Below are 23,311 nucleotides of genomic sequence, written 5' to 3' on the forward strand. Positions count from 1 at the left end.
GGTTCTACGCAGAATCGGAGAGGAAAGGAATATGTGGAAAACACTGACAAGGAGAAGGGACGGGTCGATAGAACATCTGTTAAGAGATGAGGGAATGACTTGCATGGTACTAGAGGGAGCTGTAGAGGGCAAAAACTACAGAGGAAGACAGACTGGGATACATCCAGCGAATAATGTTGAGGACGTAGGTTGCAAATGTGAGATGAAGAGGTTGCCACGGGAGAGGAATTCGTGGCGGGCCTCATCAAACCAGTCAGAAGACTGATGGCTCAAAAAAAATTGTCTTAACTTTTCCGCAAAAGGAGAAGGCCGAGTAGAGTTAAACGCCATCGACGTCGATGTCATTAGAAATCCGAGGAGCAGGCGCGAAGGGAGCGAGGGGGGGGGGGGGGGGGGCAAGGAGGATGGTGGGGGGGGGGGGGGAGGATGGAGGATGAGAGATGAAATTGACGATGTCCTTTTAAAGGAATCATCCCAGGATTTCCCTTTCGTGAGCTGGGGAAGTCACAGAAAACCTTAATCTGGTAGGCCAGACACGCTTCGAACGTGCCGAATACATTCGAGTCCAGGGATTGTCGATAGTATTGCCTTATACACAGAAGAGCCAAAGAAAATGGTAGACCTGCTTAATATTGTGAATACACAATAGACATGAATGGATGGAGCTGATCAGACAGGGTGCTTACGTACGTGTCACCTGTCAGTCGTATCTAGGTATATCAGGTGCCCCATATCACTCCAACTGCACACCACCCACACCATTACAGAGCCTCCACCGGCTTGAACAGTCCCCTGTTGACATGCAGGGTCCATGGATTCATGAGGTTGTCTCCATACCCGTACACGTCCATTCTGTCGATACAATAGAAACTAGAAGGCAACATGTTTCCAGTCATCAACAGTCCAATGTCGGTGTTGACGGTCCCAGGCAAGCCGTGAAGCTTTGTGTCGTGCAGTCATCAAGGGTACACGAGTGGGCCTTCGACTCCGAAAGCCCGTTCAAAAAATGGTTCAAATGGCTCTGAGCACTATGGGTCTTAACTCCTGAGGTCATCAGTCCCCTAGAACTTATAACTACTTAAACTTAACTAACCTGAGGACATCACACACATCCATGCCCGAGGCAGGGTTCGAACCTGCGACCGTAGCGGTCTCGCGGTTCCAGACTGTAACGCCTAAAACCGCTCGGCCACTCTGGCCGGCCCGAAAGCGCGTATCAATGATCTTTTGTTGAATGGTTCGCACGCTGACACTTGCTGATGGCCCAGCATTGTAATCTGCAGCAATTTGGTGAAGGGTTGTACTTCTGTCACGCTGAACTGTTCTCTTCAGTCGCCGTTGGTCTTGTTCTTGCAGAATCTTTTTCCGGCGGCTGCGATGTCGGAGATATTCACTGTACACTCGTGAAATGGTCGTACGGGAAAATCCCCACTTCATCGCTAGCTCGATACTGTGTCCCATCGCTAGTGCTCCGACTTTAACACCACGTTCAGACTCACTTAAATCTTGATAACCTGCCATAGTAGCAGCAGTAACCGATCTAACAACTGCGCCAGACACTTGCTGTCTTATACAGGCGTTGCCGACCGCAGCGCCGTATTCTGCCTGTTTACATATCTGTGTACTTGAATACGCACACCTATACCAGTTTCTTTGGCGCTTCGGTGTATACAGGGTGGTCCATTGATAGTGACCGGGCCAAATATCTCACGAAGTAAGCGACAATCGAAAAAACTACAACGAACGAAACTTGTCTAACGTGAAGGGGGAAACCAGATGGAGCTATGCTTGGCCCGCTAGATGGCGCTGCCATAGGTCAAACGGATATCAACTGCGTTTTTTTAAAATAGGAACCCCTATTTTTATTACATATTCGTGTAATACGTAAAGAAATATGAATGTTTTAGTCGGGCCACTTTTTTCGCTTTGTGATCGATGGCGTTGTAATAGTCACAAACATATGGCTCACAATTTTAGACCAACAGTTGGTAACAAGTAGGTTTTTTTAAATTAAGATACAGAACGTAGGTACATTTGGACATTTTATTTCGGTTGTTCCAATGTGATACATGTGCCTTTGTGAACTTATCATTTCTGAGAACGGATGCTGGTACAGCGTGATTACCTGTAAATACCACATTAATGCAATAAATGCTCAAAATGATGTCCGTCAACCTCAATGCATTTGGCAATACGTGTAACGACATTCCTCTCAACAGCGAGTAGTTCGCCTTCCGTAATGTTCGCAAATGCATTGACAATGCGCTGACGCATGTTGTCAGGCGTTGTCGGTGGATCACGGTAGCAAATATCCTTCAACTTTCCCCACAGATAGAAATCCGGGGACGTCAGATCCGGTGAACGTGCGGGCCACGGTATGGTGCTTCGACGACCAATCCACCTGTCATGAAATATGCTATTCAATACCGCTACAACCGCACGCGAGCTATGTGCCGGACATCCATCATGTTGGAAGTACATCGCCATTCTGTCATCCAGTGAAGCATCTTGTAGTAACATCGGTAGAAAATTACGCAGGAAATCAGCATACATTGCACCATTTACATAAAATGGGGGAAAATTATCCTTGCTCCCATAATGCCGCACGATACATTAACCCGCCAAGGTCGCTGATGTTCCACTTGTCGCAGTCATCGTGGATTTTCCGTTGCCCAATAGTACATATTATACTGGTTTACGTTACCGCTGTTGGTGAACGACGCTTCGTCGCTAAATAGAACGAGTGCAAAAAAATCTGTCATCGTCCTGTAGTTTCTCTTGTGCCCAGTGGCAGAACTGTACACGTCGTTCAAAGTCGTCGCCATGCAATTCCTGGAGCATAGAAATATGGTACGGGTGCAATCAATGTTGATGTACCATTCTCAACACCGACGTTTTTGAGATTCCCGATTCTCGCGCAATTTGTCTGCTACTGATGTGCGAATTAGCCACGACAGCAGCTAAAACTCCTACTTGGGCATCATCATTTGTTGCAGGTTGTGGCTGACGTTTCACACGTCGCTAAACACTTCCTGTTTCCTTAAATAACGTAACTATCCGGCGAACGGTCCGGACACTTGAATGATGTCGTCCAGGATACCGAACAGCATACATAGCACACGGCCGTCGGGCATTTTGATCACAATAGCCATACATCAACACGGTATCGACCTTTTCCGCAATTGGCAAACGGTCCATTTTAACACGGGTAATGTATTACGAAGCAAATACCGTCCGGACTGCGGAATGTTACACGATACCACGTACTTATACGTTTTTGACTATTACAGCGCCATCTATCACAAAGCGAAAAATTGGTCCAACTAGAACATTCATATTTCTTTACGTACTATACGAATATGTAATAAAAATGGGGGTTCGCATTTAAAAAAAAAAACACACACACAGTTGACATCCGTTTGACCTATGGCAGCGCCATCTAGCGGGCCAACCATAGCGCCATCTGCTTTCCCCCTTCAAGCTAGACTAGTTTCGTTCTTTGTAATTTTTTCGTTTGATGCTTATTTCGTCAGATATTTGGCCCGGTCACGATCAATGGACCACCCTGTATAGGCGTCGTCGGCCGCAGCGCTGTATTCTGCCTGTTGACATATCTCTGTATTTGAATACGCCTGCGTACACCAGTTCTTTGGCGCTTCAGTGTAGAAACGTACTGTCCCTGTACGCTGGCGAGGAGGGGGATGTTGTCTGAGGCGCGCTCAACATCGTGGTCATCAGCGCCCATACACGTTCCAAATCTTTCCATTTCCAGTCTCGGCACTCCCCGAATGATGATATGGTGAGGACAACACAAACACGCAGTCCCCTGGCGGAGAAAATCCCCTCTCCGGCCGGGAATCGAACCCGGGACCCTGTGATCCAGAGGCAGTAACGCTAGCCACTAGACCAGGAGCTGCGGGCCGTGTACGCTGGGTGCAGATCCTTCAGCTGTCTACAACGCGATTTCGCAACGGGGCTGTGGCAACGCCTCTTCACAGCTCTATAGACTGCTGTCGTTTTTGCCTTCGGGCGTTTACGCTTTGCGGTTGAAAGCTGTCAAAATCGCTGCTATGCGTCAGAGATTTTTCTTACGTTGACTCATCGGTACGAGTGTGTTAGTAATAAAGAATAAATGCATCAAATCTTCACGCTTGATGCGGCATTTTCTCGCTGCTCTCAGTGTTTATTGTGTCATATCTCTGTGTCGTACTATGATGTATTTGTCTAGGTACATTCAGCGGCATATTGGGTACTGCCTGCGAAATTTAGTACGAATAGAGTTAATATCACTGAAGTAATACAATTAAACATCATGCATGAGACGGCAGTTTTTCACACATCTTATTGGTTATAGCATCAACACCGACATTGGACTGTTGATGACTGGAAGCATGTTGCCTGGTCGGGCGAGTCTCGTTTCAAATTGCATCTAGTGGATGGACGTGTACGGGTATGGAGACAACCTCATGAATCTATGGACTGTGCATGTCAGCAGGGGACTGTTCAAGCTGGTGGAGGCTCTGTAATGGTGTGGGGCGTGTGTAGTTGGAGTGATGTGGGGCATCTGATACGCCTAGATAAGATTCTGACAGGTGACACGGACGTAAGCATGCTGTCTGATGACCCGAATCCATCCATGTCCATTGCGCATTTTGATTGACATGGACAATTCCAGCAGGACAATGCGACACGCCACACTCCCAGAATTGCTATAGAGTGGCTCCAGGAACGCTCTTCTGAGTTTAAACACTTCCGCTTGTCACCAAAATCCCCAGACATGAACATTATCGAGCATATCGGGATTCCTCGCAACGTGCTGTTCATAAGAGATCTACATCTACATCCACATCTACACATCTACATGATTACTCTGCAATTCACATTTAAGTGCTTGGCAGAGAGTTCATCGAACCACAATCATACTATCTCTCTACCATTCCACTCCCGAACAGCGCGCGGGAAAAACGAACACCTAAACCTTTCTGTTCGAACTCTGATTTCTCTTATTTTATTTTGATGATCATTCCTACCTATGTAGGTTGGGCTCAACAAAATATTTTCGCATTCGGAAGAGAAAGTTGGTGACTGAAATTTCGTAAAGAGATCTCGCCGCGACGAAAAACGTCTTCGCTTTAATGACTTCAATCCCAACTCGCGTATCGTATCTGCCACACTCTCTCCCCTATTACGTGATAACACAAAACGAGCTGCCCTTTTTTGCACCCTTTCGATGTCCTCCGTCAATCCCACCCGGTAAGGATCCCACACCGCGCAGCAATATTCTAACAGAGGACGAACGAGTGTAGTGTAAGCTGTCTCTTTAGTGGACTTGTTGCATCTTCCAAGTGTCCTGCCAATGAAACGCAACCTTCGGCTCGCCTTCCCCACAATATTATCTATGTGGTCTTTCCAACTGAAGTTGTTCGTAATTTTAACACCGAGGTACTTAGTTGAGTTGACAGCCTTGAGAATTGTACTATTTATCGAGTAATCGAATTCCAACGGATTTCTTTTGGAACTCGTGTGGATCACCTCACACTTTTGGTTATTTAGCGTCAACTGCCACCTGCCACACCATACAGCAATCTTTTCTAAATCGCTTTGCGACTGATACTGGTCTTCGGATGACCTTACTAGACGGTAAATTACAGCATCATCTGCGAACAACCTAAGAGAACTGCTCAGATTGTCACCCAGGTCATTTATATAGATCAGGAACAGCAGAGGTCCCAGGACGCTTCCCTGGGGAACACCTGATATCACTTCAATTTTACTCGATGATTTGCCATCTATTAGTACGAACTGCGACCTTCCTGACAGGAAATCACGAATCCAGTCGCACAACTGAGACGATACCCCATAGGCCCGCAGCTCGATTAGAAGTCGCTTGTGAGGAACGGTGTCAAAAGCTTTCCGGAAATCTTGAAATACGGAATCAACCCCCTCGTAATCTTACGGATTTATGGACAGGCCTATAGGATTCATGATATCAGTTCCCTACAGCACTATTTCAGACATTATTCGAGTCCATACCAGGAAAGTGTTGCGGCACTTCTGCGTGCTCGCGGAGGCCCTACGTGATATTAGGCAGGTGTTCCAGTTTCTTTGGCTCTTCAGTGTATTTCACAAAGCGTAAATACGAATTATCACGCCATATGTTCACTGCCAGGCCACTTGGACTATTACTATCAGTCCCTGCTTCCATATCGTGACACGGGCCTTGTACTTCTGATTATTTTGGTGTTCTGTGGCTTCCATACAGAGAACACAATACGCTCTGGCTCCTTTTATAGTGCCGTGGCCAGCTCCTGCGACAATTCTGCGTTATTGTTGATAATTCTTCCGGGTTATATGGCCGTGGTCCATGAAATTCTTCTAACGTTTCGTCCAATACTACGTTGGACATCTTCAGAGGTATGGGTGGTCCTGCTGAGTCCTGCCGACTGACATACGTCTGAAGATGTCCAACGTAGTATTGGACGAAACGTTAGGAATAGAAGAATTCCATGGACCGCGGCCATATAACCCGGAAGAATCATCAACACCAGTACCATCCGGTCGTGAAAGCCTTCATTGTATAATTCTGCATTACATAGGGCTGTCCGCATCCTTATGATCGGGTAGATTACGTGCCGTCTGTGGTGACGCAGATAAGGACGGCCGATTCTCTTCATATTCGGTGGTGACCAATGTAAGGTGTCAGGCAAATCCAACACCTTCCGTGAAAACCTATGTAAGGTGTCAGGCAAATCCAACACCTTCCATGAAAACCCTGACATGATAAGCAAATCCAGCAATATGTCACATAGCTCCGAATAAATCGTGACATTAAATTAACCAAAGTAATACGAGTAACGAGTGAGCAAATGGAATACCACAGACTAACACAAGAATGCCTAAATGCATGTCATACCTTCTCATCGTGAGACAGACGCAGTTCCGAGGGGAGAAACGAGAACAGAAGCCGAGAGGAGAACCGTGTTAAGCTGGAAGGCCCTGCGATAAGGGACGGACACCCACGTGGCCAGCTAACCGCTAGGACCACCCCCCAGCCCATGTTAAAAGATAGAGCCCTCCAGAAGAACAGTATAGATCTTACGATAACACTAAAAGGACCACACCAGCTGCAAGTTTTAGCGTGAGACTCTGTTACGTTGCAAACTTTAAAAACATTGCCCCACCACGAAATGTATAACGTTTCTCATTGGATAGACAGAATTTTTGTAGGTGGAGCTTAAGGTTAACATTGAGACCCTGATTGGTCAGATGAAAACACAGCCAGATAGTTTTTTTAAACCAGCTTCGGTAAATTGTAGTAAGGAGACGTTAGGAGAGAGTTGCTTCCGAGACGGCGAGGTGCGTGGAGCTGTGCTGGCTGCCACCCCCTGACGAACACCGACAAGGTAATGAACGCACGCGATGCCGCATAACAGCGCATAAAGCTTCACTCAGAACTGCAGAAATCTCATCTGTTACACCCCCTTTTTGCGTAATACTAGTGTCGATCGTCAATTAAAGCTCATGGTGTTCACATTTGCCACTTGAAGTAAAAATCTGAAACACGATGATTTTTGTGTTATATAGTTATTGAGAAGCCACATCAGCCACTATAATTTACGACAAGTTAGATAAGTAATTAAAGATAATTGAGGGTCACTGTAGACCATTTTGATAGTTTTCTCTTTTGTGAAACTTAATTTAAACCTAGATTATAGATGTGATATGGCATAGGTCATCCTTCGATCCATTGTAGAACTTGGAAACCCATTCAGGGAATATTCGTTCACATTTTTGTTGAACGCAGTTGGTTTTTACCATCCTGTATTAAAACATTTCCTTTTATCAATAGTGCAATTTATAAACAACGTTTTGTGAGTAGAATAAAATTTCCAATGGTAAACTTAACTGCATTTTCGACGTTATTTTACCAGCTAACTAAAAATAGGAAAGCCTTGAACCCCTTCCACTAAATTTAGTTAGTATTAAGATTCTTTTACAGGGAGTGCAGTGGAGCTGACGCTGAAATCATTAAGTATTTGGTTATATCATCGCTAGTCTCACTGAACTCTTCTGAATTCTACATGCCATGTGTGGTCTGGCGTCTCCTTACCAGCAACAGGTCCCAGGTTCAAACTAGTCAATTCCCTAAAAAACACGCTTAGAGCGTCGTTGCGCGAAAGTGGTAGGGAGACAGGATGTAGAACAGTCGCAGAAACCACGCAGAATGTTAGACCAATTTCTTTTTCCTGAGGATCGCCGCAGAAGAGGGACGAGAGAAGTGGAGTCTGGTTTCACGGTCCAGTGAGCGGACGCTAGACAGACGGGTAGTCGGGTGCAGCCGGCGCCATAGTAAACCTCGGCGATTTACGAGGTGCATTCAAGTTCTAAGGCCTCCGATTTTTTTTCTAATTAACTACTCACCCGAAATCGATGAAACTGGCGTTACTTCTCGACGTAATCGCCCTGCAGACGTGCACATTTTTCACAACGCTGACGCCATGAGTCCATGGCAGCGGCGAAGGCTTCTTTAGGAGTCTGTTTTGACCACTGGAAAATCTCTGAGGCAATAGCAGCACGGCTGGTGAATGTGCGGCCACGGAGAGTGTCTTTCATTGTTGGAAAAAGCCAAAAGTCACTAGGAGCCAGGTCAGGTGAGCAGGGAGCATGAGGAATCACTTCAAAGTTGTTATCACGAAGAAACTGTTGCGTAACGTTAGCTCGATGTGCGGGTGCGTTGTCTCGGTGAAACAGCACACGCGCAGCCCTTCCCGGACGTTTTTGTTGCAGTGCAGGAAGGAATTTGTTCTTCAAAACATTTTCGTAGGATGCACCTGTTACCGTAGTGCCCTTTGGAACGCAATGGGTAAGGATTACGCCCTCGCTGTCCCAGAACGTGGACACCATCATTTTGTCAGCACTGGCGGTTACCCGAAATTTTTTTGGTGGCGGTGAATCTGTGTGCTTCCATTTAGCTGACTGGCGCTTTGTTCCTGGATTGAAAAATGGCATCCACGTCTCATCCATTGTCACAACCGACGAAAAGAAAGTCCCATTCGTGCTGTCATTGCGCGTCAACATTGCTCGGCAACATGCCAGACGGGCAGCCGTGTGGTCGTCCGTCAGCATTCGTGGCACCCACCTGGATGACACTTTTCGCATTTTCAGGTCGTCATGCAGGATTGTGTGCACAGAACCCACAGAAATGCCAACTCTGGAGGCGATCTGTTCAACAGTCATTCGGCGATCCCGCAAAACAATTCTCTCCACTTTCTCGATCGTGTCGTCAGACCGGCTCGTGCGAGCCCGAGGTTGTTTCGGTTTGTCGTCACACGACGTTCTGCCTTCATTAAACTGCCGCACCCACGAACGCACTTTCGACACATCCATAACTCCGTCACCACATGTCTCCTTCAACTGTCGATGAATTTCAATTGGTTTCACACCACGCAAATTCAGAAAACGAATGAGTGCACGCTGTTCAAGTAAGTAAAACGTCGCCATTTTGAGTATTTAAAACAGTTCTCATTCTCGCCGCTGGCGGTAAAATTCCATCTGCCGTACGGTGCTGCCGTCTCTGGGACGTATTGACAATAAACGCGGCCTCATTTTAAAACAATGCGCATGTTTCTATCTCTTTCCAGTCCGGAGAAAAAAATCGGTGGCCTTAGAACTTGAATGCACCTCGTACGGCAGCTTACGGCCGCGCGCCGCGGAACAGTACCGCAGTCATGCAGGGCTGTGAAGGTCGCGACAGAAACGACGGGGAAAAACGGCGGACTCGCGGAAATGTGGCGCAACGGCGCTGCAAACTGCCCAGAGGCGACGTTCTTCCTTACCTGAGCAGCGAACCACACAGCAGGAATGCCTGTCCACGGAACACAGCGTCCTGATAACTATTTTCGCTAACAAATTGGTTTGCGTTCCCATCATCGGCAGCATCCGCACCACCCAACCCCATTCCACCCACTTGTCCATGAACCCTTGCATAAAGCATTTAAGTCATATCAGCTCAACATCGAGACTTTCAGCCTGTCTCTCACAGCTATTACACTCATATTCAACATCCCATACTTCGCACTGAATAACCAGCCGACACACACTACTCACTGACACACACACACACACACACACACACACACACACACACACACTAAAAAAATGTGTATACTCTCTCTCTCTCCCTTACACACACACAAAATACTAATACATACGTATATACTCTCTCTCTATATATACACTATGTGATCAAAAGTATCCGGACAGCTAGCTGAAAATGACTTATGATTTCGTAGCGCCCTCCATCGGTAATACTGGAATTCAGTATGGCGTTGGCCCACCCTTAGCCCTAATGATAACTTCCACTCTCGCAGGCATACGTTCAATCAGGTGCTGATAGGTTTCTTGGGGAATATCAGCCCATTCTTCACGGAGTGCTGCACTGAGGAGAGGTATCGATGTCGGTCGGTGATGCCTGGCACGAAGTCGGCGTTCCAAAACATCCCAAAGGAGTTCAATAGGATTCAGGTCAGGATTCCGTGCAGGCCAGTCCATTACAGGGATGTTATTGTCGTGTAACCACTCCGACACAGGCCGTGCATTATGAACAGGTGCTCGATCGCGTTGAAAGATGGAATCGTCAGCCCCGAATTGCTCTTCAACAGTAGGAAACAAGAAGATGCTTGAAACATCAATGTAGGCCTGAGCTGTGATAGTGCCACAGGAAACAACAAAGGGTACAAGCCCCCTCCATTAAAAACACGGTCACACCGCAACACCACCGCCTCCGAATTTTACTGTTGGCACTACATACGCTGGCAGATGACGTTCACCGGGCATTCGCCATACCCACACCCTGCCAGCGGATCGCCACATTGTGTACCGTGATTCCTCACTCCACAGAACGTTTTTCCACTGTTCAATCGTCCAATGTTTACGCTCCTTACACCAAGCGAGGCGTCGTTTGGCATATACCGGCATGATGTTTGGCTTATGAGCAGCCGCTCGACCATGAAATCCAAGTTTTCTCAACTCCCGCCTGACTTAGTACTTGCAGTGGATCCTGATGCAGTTTGAAATTCCTGTGTGATGGTCTGGATAGATGTCTGCCTATTTATACATTACGACCCTCTTCGACTGTCGGCGGTCTCTGTCAGTCAACAGACGAGGTCGGCCTGTACGCTTTTGTGGTGTACGTGTCCCTTCACCTTTCCACATTACTATCACCTCGGAAACAGTCGACCTAGGAATGTTTAGGAGTGTGGAAATCTCGCATACAGACATATGACACAAGTGACGCCCAGTCACCTTACTACGTTCGAAGCCCTTGAGTTCCACGGTGAGCCCCATTTTGCTCTCACACGATGTCTAATGACTACTGAGGTCGCTGATATGGAGTACCTGGCAGCACAATGCACCTAATATGAAAATCGTAAGTTTTGGGGGGTTTCGGGTACTTTTTATTGCGTAGCGTGTATAGGGATTAGTGTTGAAAAGTAGGGTTTTGTAGCCAAATGAGTGGGAAATAATATGGTGTACAGGAATCGTGAATAAGTCAGCTTGCTTCCAGAAAAAAAGTTTGCACGCCCCACGTAGATCTAGATGCGAGAGTGCAACGTAGCGACTGAGGCGCTGCAGCCGGCAGTGAGGTAAGTTTCCACCGGCTGTTATCAGCAGGGTGCAATGGCTGACCCTGCAGGCGGCTCCACACGGACGCAGAATTAGGAGAGCGTAAACACGGCACAGGCGGTCGACAGCGCGCTTAATTTACGGCGCGTCGCCCGCACATCCCGGCTTAACGCGTCGCAGAGATGCGATGCGGGGCAGTCTACACAGCAGGCGCCCAACAACTCGGCCCAACTACAGACTTCTTTGCGACCGGGCATCTAGGGCAAGCGTAAGCGCACTGCAGCAAAAACAGTTATCACCACTGTCCCGTGCGGGTTGAATGGCGCCGGGCGGCGTGGTGGGCCAAGGACGCTGCAAGAAAAGGGTACACCGAGATGACAATAGTCTTGGGATAAGTTTCCATGTATTTACGTCTATGGTCACAAACTTTTTGTTAACAGATTACCGGTTTCGGTCTATAATGACCATCATCAGATCTGCAGCAAAAAATGAAAAAACATAAATACACTCGCAGACTGTCTACAGCTTAAAAACAATACATAGACCATAATGAAAAGTACTACTGACAATATATGCATTTGTGCGCTTTAAGTATGAAGAAGCATACCTGTTCGATAAAAACAAACTCCTAATGTACTGCAGCCATAGTGGCATCGTCAAATGTTAAATGCAGAACCGGCACAAGCATCGTCAAATATATATAAATAACACTACTGCTTAAAACAAGCTACCGTACAGTAGCCACAAGATGTTTGTGTTGTAAGCTCACCAGATGTCGCTAATGTCGGCATATACTAGTTTTCAGTATTTAACTGAACAGCGAAAATAAAGGGGGATACAATAGTTGAAGTCTGGAATAAACTTATAACGTATAAAAGGCATTACAGTAATAAAAAGCAATAAAAAGAATACGGCAAAAGTAATATTGTTAAAAAGAGGAAGAGTTAAGAAACAGTAGTTGACATACGCTCTAGTGCCAATATTCTAGATAATGACGTAAAGATTGAACACCTTTGATAGAGCAGCGGATAATATTAAACAACCATAAAACAAATCGCTAAAGAAGCCACAAATGAAAGAAAACATAGTGCTGCACATAATCAGCGGCCTCTGTTAGCGCTAACGCTAGAATTCCGTTATACAGGGCTATTACAAATGATTGAAGCGATTTCATAAATTCACTGTAGCTCCATTCATTGACATATGGTCACGACACACTACAGATACGTAGAAAAACTCATAAAGTTTTGTTCGGCTGAAGCCGCACTTCAGGTTTCTGCTGCCAGAGCACTGGAGAGCGCAGTGAGACAAAATGGCGACAGGAGCCGAGAAAGCGTATGTCGTGCTTGAAATGCACTCACATCAGTCAGTCATAACAGTGCAACGACACTTCAGGACCAAGTTCAAGAAAGATCCACCAACTGCTAACTCCATTCGGCGATGGTATGCGCAGTTTAAACCTTCTGGATGCCTCTGTAAGGGGAAATCAACGGGTCGGCCTGCAGTGAGCGAAGAAACGGTTGAACGCGTGCGGGCAAGTTTCACGCGTAGCCCGCGGAAGTCGACGAATAAAGCGAGCAGGGAGCTAAACGTACCACAGCCGACGGTTTGGAAAATCTTACGGAAAAGGCTAAAGCAGAAGCCTTACCGTTTACAATTGCTACAAGCCCTGACACCCGATGACAAAGTCAAACGCTTTGAATTTTCGGCGCGGTTGCAACAGCTCAAGGAAGAGGATGCGTTCAGTGCGAAACTTGTTTTCAGTGATGAAGCAACATTTTTTCTTAATGGTGAAGTGAACAGACACAATGTGCGAATCTGGGCGGTAGAGAATCCTCACGCATTCGTGCAGCAAATTCGCAATTCACCAAAAGTTAACGTGTTTTGTGCAATCTCACGGTTTAAAGTTTACGGCCCCTTTTTCTTCTGCGAAAAAAAAAAAACGTTACAGGACACGTGTATCTGGACATGCTGGAAAATTGGCTCGTGCCACAACTGGAGACCGACAGCGCCGACTTCATCTTTCAGCAGGATGGTGCTCCACCGCACTTCCATCATGATGTTCGGCATTTCTTAAACAGGAGATTGGAAAACCGATGGATCGGTCGGGGTGGAGATCACGATCAGCAATTCATGTCATGGCCACCACGCTCTCCCGACTTAACCCCATGCGATTTCTTTCTGTGGCGTTATGTGAAAGATTCAGTGTTTAAACCTCCTCTACCAAGAAACGTGCCAGAACTGCGAGCTCGCATCAACGATGCTTTCGAACTCATTGATGGGGACATGCTGCGCCGAGTGTGGCAGGAACTTGATTATTGGCTTGATGTCTGCCGAATCACTAAAGGGGCACATATCGAACATTTGTGAATTCCTGAAAAAACTTTTTGAGTTTTTGTATGTGTGTGTAAAGCATTGTGAAAATATCTCAAATAATAAAGTTATTGTAGAACTGTGAAATCGCTTCAATCATTTGTAATAACCCTATATATATATATATATATATATATATATATATATATATATATATATATGTATAGGGTTATTACAAATGATATATATTGTTGATTGTGTTTATTTATGGATTGATATATATGACGATGCTGGAGCAGATTCTGCGTTTAACATTTGACGATGCCACTGTGGCGGCAGTACATTAGGAGTTTGTTTTTATCGAACAAGTATGCTTCTTCATACTTAAAGCGCACAAATGCATATATTGTCAGTAGTACTTTTCAATATGGTCTATGTATTGTTTTTAAGCTGTAGACAATCTGCGAGTGTATTTATGTTTCTCCCATTTTTTTGCTGCAGATCTGTTGATGGTCATTATAGACCGAAACCGGTAATATCTTAACAAAAAATTTGTGACCATAGACGTAAATTAAAGGAAACTTATTGTATATACGGGTCACCCTTTTATTCGCGACAATGGTACAGCTTGTGAAAATAGTCTTGCGATTGCGAAATGCACACACACAAATGGTGACAGCACCGCGTACACAAGGTGTAATAGGGCAGCACAGTGGCGGAGCTGTCATTTGTCATCTGGTGATTCACGTGGAAAGGTTTCCGACGTGACTGCTCACACGACGGGAATAAACAGACTTTCAAAGCTGAATGGTTTGTTTATTTATTTACACATCAAGTTCCATAGGACCAAACTGAGGAGCAAATCTCCAAGGTGATGGAACGTGTCAGTACATGAAATTACAACATAAAAGTAATAACTGATGAAAAAAAATGTTTATGAACCCAGAAAAAATCAATCCATAAATAAACACAATCAACAATATAACATAAGAATGAGCTTAATTTTTCAAGGAACTCTTCAACAGAATAGAAGCAGTGACCCATGAAGAAACTTCAGTTTCGATTTGAAAGCGCGTGGACTACTGCTAAGATTTTTTGAATTCTTGTGGTAGCTTATTAAAAGTGAATTTGAAGCCATTTTGACTATTTTCGACCGTGACTGTCTCAAGAAATATGCAAAGGTTTTTTAAATTACCGATACTAGTCACAAACTTCGTCAACTATTGTATTATTTATTTATTTATTTAGCGACATGGTTCGAGGTTTGAACCTCATCTTCAGGCTAAATGGCATTACAAAAACAACTTTGCAATAAGGCCATAGTGATGTTGCATTGTCTTTTCGTAAATGCTGTGGTCATCTTTTTTCTTCTGGCGTGGCAGTCTCGTTGTGATGTGTTGCGGTGCTTCCATTTCCGTGGCTCTCTTGACTACTGTTCACAAATTGTCACTAACGTAGCAGTTAACTTGGAAACACCTGTTCAGAATGCACGGCCTGTGGCGGAGTAGTTACACGACAGTATGTAACCTCCCCCTCACTTATCGACCTTAATGACAGTGAAAGATTAAACCGTGTGTACCTAATGGAAATTGGGAAAAGCAATCGTCACCGAAGATAATCTGTCGGTAAAGAGGGAGGAAAGGGTTACATCTAAATGAAAGGAAAAATGCAAATGAAACTGGTGGATATTAATTTTGAAAAGGGGTAAAGTTAATAATGAAAGTAAATGTGCGGCCGTTACGTTAACAATTAACTAGCGGTAATTAGATATTAGAGATTTGGGGGAAATTACGGTTCCAGTCCTATGGACAATTACTATAGTAACTGAAAAAGAAAGGTTATTACACATATAATTAGCACTAGAAGTGTGGCAACTGATGGTTGACACGTGTAGTGTGAAAACTGAAAGATTGTCAGAAGTAATAAATTTCGCTACACTCTGACTTAATTTAACAAAAGAATTAATAAAACCGGAAAATTGAAAGTTAATTTAGTGACTGAAATTAATAGTGAGCTATGTTTCTGAAGCACATCGAGATTCAGTAAAATACGGTTAGTCTTGGGCTACCTCAACAATCATTTCAAAAGCTACTTGAATCTACGCAATTTAGAAATAAGAGATTTAACTTTGAACTTGAATTAAATGATTCTGAACAATTAACAATAGTAAAATTTAGTATGTATCAAGCTGAGCTTCAGTCACAGGCAAGCTAAAATACGGTAACAAAACTCACACTCTTAATTTGTGCTTGAGTAATCTAAATATTGTAGCCAGCTATGAATACTTTAACTGAACTTTGAGATTAAAGCAGTGAAATGGAATGATATTACTTTAATGCTGGCGTTTGAATTTCAACGTCACTCGGGTTCATTCCGGAAAAGGAAGGGACCCTGCTTGGTAATGCAATTGGGACAATGACCAACAAAGGTTCGTGCTAAGTTGCTGTAATTTTGATGCAACAGTTTGAAAAGCTGAGGTCTGCCGTACAGTTCTAAAACTTTACGTGCTTTTAGTATTCCTTGTTGGTTGATTGAAGGTCTGAAGTCGTCGATTAGGGAGGTGGCGACAGTCACTCATTGTCGGCCGTCGCTGTTGCAGAAGCTGGATGTTGGCGCGCCTTCTTCTCGACACGGTCACCAGGCGAAACGGGCTCTTGATGTGCGCCAGCTGATGCTTCCCGTCCGTGTCAGAAACTATCATAGCAAGTCGAGCGCAATGACATGCTGCCAAACCCCGAAAGCGCGGCAACTCGCGGGAGCGTCACACAACACACCTGCTCCACCGCCCTACTCCAGCCAGACTCTGCTCTGCCCGCGCTCCATGCGCCAGAGTTAACACTACCCAAGATCCTAAACACTTTGGATCTCCACACGACCTATCGATGTAATCGTTCAATAGCATAGTTTTCCCTAGGCAAGACCCAGCGTAAAAATGCAAATACTATTTACAGACAAATCAATTATACATCGACATAAATGCATATATACATATACAAGTAGTAAAACAATTACAATGTATAAAGACACAGAAATGTCATAAAAAAATGGCTCTGAGCACTATGCGACTTAACTTCTGAGGTCATCAGTCGCCTAGAACGTAGAACTAATTAAACCTAACCAACCTAAGGACACCACACACATCCATGCCCGAGGCAGGATTCGAACCCGCGGCCGTAGCAGTCGCTCGGTTCCAGACTGTAGCGGCTAGAACCGCACGGCCACTGCGGCCGGCAGAAATGTCATATCTTCAGGTAACAAAATAAGGAAAAAAATTTATAGTACAATAGATGGAAATAGGAGGATATGCATTTCCGGCGTTACAAGTAACATCTCTGCAATGGACTGGCCTGCACAGAGTCCTGACCTGAGTCCTATAGAACACCTTTGGGATGTTTTGGAACGCCGACTTCGTGCGAGGCATCACCGACCGACATCGATACCTCTCCTTAGTGCAGCGGTCCATAAAGAATGGACTGCCATTCCCCAGCACCCTGATTGACCGTATGCCTTCGAGAGTGGAAGCTGTCATCAAGGCTAAGAGTGGGCAAACACCATATTGAATTCCAGCATTACCGACGGACGGCACCACAAACTTGTAAGCCATTGTCAGCCAGGTGTCGGATACTTTTGATCACATAGTGTATTACGAGGACATGAGCTGTGCGTGTCTGACTAGCAGTCATTCCACCCCAGGTGACGCTGCTATCGCCTGGGCGGGTTCATATCGTAATTAGGTCTGTGATTATAATGTTCTGGTTAATCAGCGTATATTCTCCACTGCTAGTCGTACCACTGGCTGTCTGTGAGTGTTTATCGCACGTTGGCATTGAACTTAGTTGTTGGTCTCGTTAATCTGACTGGAGCGCGTACATTTATCCGACCGTGAAACAGGACGTCAATGCCTTCATGGAAAAATGTTTGTGGTTGCCTACGGAACTATGATTGTACCCTAACGTGGACATCTTCGTCCCAAGGAATCGGCTGCCACAAACAATATGGAAATCTCATGTGGAGAGGTCGTCACTGTATGGAGTATATATAAGGGCTTAGAAACTTTTGCAGCGTTGTCGACACAACCTTCGCAACATGTAGCCCGTAACATGATGCCATCAGTCAATATTCCTGGGCGTTTGGACTTGATGGCTCGCTCGCGAACTGTCCACGTAGCATTGTGAGTTAATTGTGGCACTGTGTACCAGAAAGTCAAAGAGCAGCGTGTTTAAGCAACACCGACTCAAAGGAAGGCCTCGGCGCTTGCCCGCATCTCGTGGTCGTGCGGTAGCGTTCTCGCTTCCCACGCCCGGGTTCGATTCCCGGCGGGGTCAGGGATTTTCTCTGCCTCGTGATGGCAGGGTGTTGTGTGATGTCCTTAGGTTAGTTAGGTTTAAGTAGTTCTAAGTTCTAGGGGACTGATGACCATGGATGTTAAGTCCCATAGTGCTCAGAGCTATTTGAACCAGCCTCGGCGCTTGTTGGTGACGTCACGTCAGCTAGGCACGGCGAACGCCAGGTCTGTTGCAGGCAGAAACGCCTGGGCGTGCCTCTTATTTTTGGACAAAATGTTTGGTATTGTTTTGGATTCTGCAGTTTTATTTAGATGAAAGTTTTCCTTACTATCGTAAAGCTACATATGAAGATCATAGTTCCGTATTACTGAAGCCTGTAGAAAAAAACGTAGATCAATATGAGTAGATGCTTCGCCCCATTGCAAACTTCGGAAATTTTACATTCAAGTAACTATATTTACTTGATCCATTTTGTTATCGAAACTTACCCCAACCCCCTTACAATGAACTCGTTTCTTTTATTTATTTATTTATTTTCGTTTGACATCGTCACTGGAAATGTGAACTAATTTACATGTGTAAATGTCCATCTGTTGCCAGTCATTAGATTACAGTCGTTTTCAACGAAAGGAATTCTAAACAGGAAACAAAATAGCTTCATACATGGAAAATACTGCTGAGCTTAAACTTTTTTAAACATGCACATTACAAAAGATAAATATTCCCCTCTTGCAACTGAAAGGAGAAACTTTATAAGATAAAAAAATTTTATTTGATAAAACAAGTATCTCTCTTGCCTCTTCTTCTGTCCCCCACCCCCTCCTCCAGCGTGTAAAATCGCAAGATATTTCATTACCATTCAGTGCTCCTCACCCCATAGTCAACTGAGATACCTAAAGTAGAGCACCAATATGTTCACAGTTTCTTGTAAAAGCAACCCAGTACAAACGTAACTTCCTCAGATTTACAAATAAGGTAAGGAAACACGAATTCTGTTGCAGCTGGACCATGAAGTTGCTTTTGTATGTCAATCCTTAAAACAGGTGGAAATTTAAGTTCAGGAGTACACTAGTTGTTAACAAGTGTAATGAAGTGCACAATTAATTGATTGCAGAAATCTCTCAGAGCAATGTGTGTTGGTCAACTACCGGCAACAGTTTCACATTTTCCTGTGTCAGAGAGGGAGACACCACCATTATGAGTATGTCTGCAACAGACCTGGCGTTCGCCGTGCCTAGCTGACGTGACGTCACGAACAAGCGCCGAGGCCTTCCTTTGAGTCGGTGTTGGTTGAAGGCGCCTTCGTTCTCCTGCTTCTTAGTGCCCGCCCATATGTTGTCAAGGTTGTTTCGACTACGCTGAAGAAATTTCCAAGTCATTAGATGTACTCCATACAGTGCCGACCTATGCGCATGCGATTTCCATATTTTTGGAACCCTGAAGAAAGACATTAGCGGCCATCGGTTTGCTTCAAACGAAGAGGGCACGCTTGCTTACAATCATAGCTCCACAGGCAAGCCAGAAGATATTCATTTTATTCTCGCTTACGGATGCATTAATTGATATTCCGACACCAAGCGTGCCTCTAAATTACGTAAACATGCATGTAATGAAACGTCCCCTTAGAAATATTATACATGACTGTGTTTAAACTGACACACAATATTTTTAGCGCAACGCAATCTGACTTTCAAAAATCCCTACAAGAGAATGGCCCTGACTAACATTAACCTATCCCTTTCACAAATCACTTACCTCACAAAAATCTTCATTACTCGAACTACTGCAATACAGCGAGCGCCACTACTGCCAGCTAAATAAAAGATTCAGACTACTGAAGGCACTAACTACTGATAGGCATAGTTAGCAAATGAAAGATTTTGATAGAGAACAAACAATGTATTTACCTTACTAGTGTTCAACAGTCATAATATATATAGCAGTTCATGACATCCAGTCTTACAAATTTCAAAACTCCGCCATTTGTCTCCCCACATCCACCACCGCTGGCGGCTCACCTCCAACTGCGCAACGCTACGCGCTGTTAACATCCAGCTGCCTAACACTACAATGGCAGACAACAATGCAAACTAGCCACAGACTGCACACAGCACAGCCAGTAATTTTCATACAGAGCACTACGTGGCGTTACCAATATAAAAACCTAAACAGCCTACTTACAGTAATAAAGGTCAGACTTCCGTAGGCAAGTCAGTGAAAGAAGAATATGTAAAGAGAATAAAATACTGGGTCTGCAATTACCTTCTGTTGATGGGTTCACTTTTATCATACAAGGCGCCTAAACAGTTTATATATTTTAATATTCTTTTATTCGTAGTCAAGGCCAAAACTGCTGTATCTGCCTTGGATCTAATATTTTGTAGGTACTGACACTGTAATAAAATAAACCATAAACTATGCACGCTGTTATTAAGTGAGATAGTTTGAACCGGTTTGTGGGTGCTACTGTGGAAAATGACAAGAAATATTTTGTGATGTTAGAAATCGCCGCGTAATGGCGGAAAATTGTTGCACACCAGCAGTGTTCTGTTTCCTGCCGGCGCGGCAGCTACAAATTGTTAGAAATTGTTTTAACATTCAAAACATTGATACAAGAGATCGGAAGGTTACTTTCAATAATAACAAGGCTAACATTTCATACACTGCAAAACCAAAGAAACTGGTACACCTGCCAAATATGGTGTAGCGCCCCCGCGACCACGCAAAAGTGCCGCAACAGGACGTGGCATGGACTGGACTAATGTCTGGAGTAGTGCTGGAGGGAGCTGACACCATGAATCCTGCACGGCTGTCCATACATCCGTAAGAGGGGGTGGAGATCTCTTCTGAACAGCACGTTGTAAGGCATCCCAGATATGCTCAACAATGTTCATCAGTGGTGAGTTTTGTGGCCAGCAGAAGTGTTTAAACTCGGAAGAGTGTTCCTGGAGCCACTCTGTAGCAGTTCAGGATATGTGGGATGTCGCATTGTCCTGCTGGATCTGTTCAAGTCCATCGGAATGTACAATGGACATGAACGGATGCAGGTGATCAGACAGGATGCTCACGTACGTGTCATCTGTCAGAGTCGTATCAGGGGTCCCATATCACTCCAACTGCATCCGCACCACACCATTACAGAGCCTCCACCAGCTTGATCAGTCCCCTGCTGACATGCAGGGTCCATGGATTCGTGAGGTTGTCTCCACGCCCGTACACGTCCATCCTCTCGATACAATTTGAAACAAGACTCGCCCGATCAGGCAACATGTTTCCAGTCATCAACAGTCCAAAGTGTTGACGGGCCCAGGGGATGCGTGAAGCTTTGTGTCATGCAGTCATCAAGGGTACACGAGTGGGCCTTCGGCTCCGAAAGCCCGTACTGATGATATTTCATTGAATAGTTCGCACGCTGACACTTGTTGATGGCCCAGCATTGAAATCTGCAGCAGTTTCCGGAAGGCCTGCATCTCTGTCACGTTGAAGGATTTTCTTCAGTCGTCGTTGGTCTCGTTCTTGCAGGAAGATTTTCCGGCCGCAGCGATGTCGGAGATTTGTTGCTTTACCGGACTCCTGATATTCACGGTACACTCGTGAAATGACCGTACTGAAAAATCCCCACTTCATCGCTACCTCGGCGATGCTGAATCCCATCGCTCGTGCGCCGACTATAGCACCACGTTCAAACTCACTTAAATCTTGATAACCTGCTATTGTAACAGCAGTAACTGATCGAACAACTGCGCCAGACACTTGTAGTCTTATATAGGCGTTTCCGACCGCAGCGCCGTATTCTGCCTGTCTACATATCTCTGTATTTGAATTCGCATGCCTATACCAGTGTCTTTGGCGCTCCAGTGTAACTGATTCTAAATTCCTCAAATATATTTTAGCAAACGCGCAATTCGTTCTTCTTATTATGATAATCTAAAGAGTGCATTGCTGAAATAAGAAGTTTAGCTGGCCGCTGTGGCCGAGAGTTTCTAGGCGCCTCAGTCGGGAACCGCACTGCTGCTACAATCGCAGGTTCGAATCCTGCCTCGGGCATGGATGTCTGTGATGTCCTTAGGTTAGTTAGGTTTAAGAAGTTCTAAGTTCTAGGGGACTGATGACCTCGCATGTTGAGTCCCATAGTGCTCAGAGCCATTTAGAGCCAATAAGAAGTTTTTGTTTCATACTGCATACCATCAGAATCTGATTTTCGAAATCCACAGAGCCATATTTTTTTCCTATTTCATTTAATGTTTGCCCTAAATTCAGGAAGCCTGTATCTGCTAAGTGATCTCAAGTCATTAGCACTCGTTTCCAGACAATTGTAAGCCAGTAAGTCTTTGTCCTCTTTCAAAATGTTAATGGAGAGAGGAAGCTGCTGGTCAGATTTACAAACATGTAGTAACATACTCTAGGACCCAGAATGAGTGTTCAGTAACTTTTTAACTAGTTCGCGTTGCGAGACACCTACTGATGTTTATGAAGCTGCCTCATAAACAGACTAAAACGTTTCGCTTGTCGGAGCTGGGCTCATTTTCGTGACTAAAGTGCGGCCGAGTTTAGGTTCGTTCCGCGCATCTGACGTCACAAAATAGCCGAGCGATTCTGAAGTGACACGGAATATCAGCACAGGTTTCAACGGCTACCGTCAAGTTTGCACGAGTTATGAAACACTTGATCGGTGGCCAGTGGCAAAACTTGCGTAAAATTTTTTTTTTTACTTAATAGCCACTTTTTTCGCGGACATTTTCCTCTTCGTCCATGACACCCGTCTTCGAGCATAATATCGCGGACTGTCCGCGAAATCCGTGACGTATGGCAACCCTACACAGAGAAGTCCGATTGGGGGTGGCGGAGTGAATGGACTAACACGATATCCGATGTGAAGAAATAGCACACCAGCTGCGTTAGAAGACAATTTTTAACGCAACTAGTATGCTACGTATTTCTTCACGTCGTCATTGTTCAGAACCAGTAGCTGAAGCTGATGAACAAAAATCTAAATAACAGGATCGGTCTTTGTGAAGGGCGGAGAGGTGTGAGGGGAAATGCTGCAGTAATACGGCGTTCGGCGCTAACAACACAAACTGCTGCGT

General features: G+C 45.0%; 1 protein-coding gene across 5 annotated transcripts in view; it reads left to right on the forward strand.

Annotated features, from left to right (window-relative positions):
* Window positions 1–23,311, forward strand: part of LOC124553653 (serine/threonine-protein kinase OSR1) — a 549,990-nt gene that overhangs the window by 348,650 nt on the left and 178,029 nt on the right. The gene's annotated exons all lie outside the window — the stretch shown is intronic.

Source organism: Schistocerca americana, chromosome 11, assembly GCF_021461395.2.
Source record: "Schistocerca americana isolate TAMUIC-IGC-003095 chromosome 11, iqSchAmer2.1, whole genome shotgun sequence".
Lineage (NCBI taxonomy): Eukaryota > Metazoa > Arthropoda > Insecta > Orthoptera > Acrididae > Schistocerca > Schistocerca americana.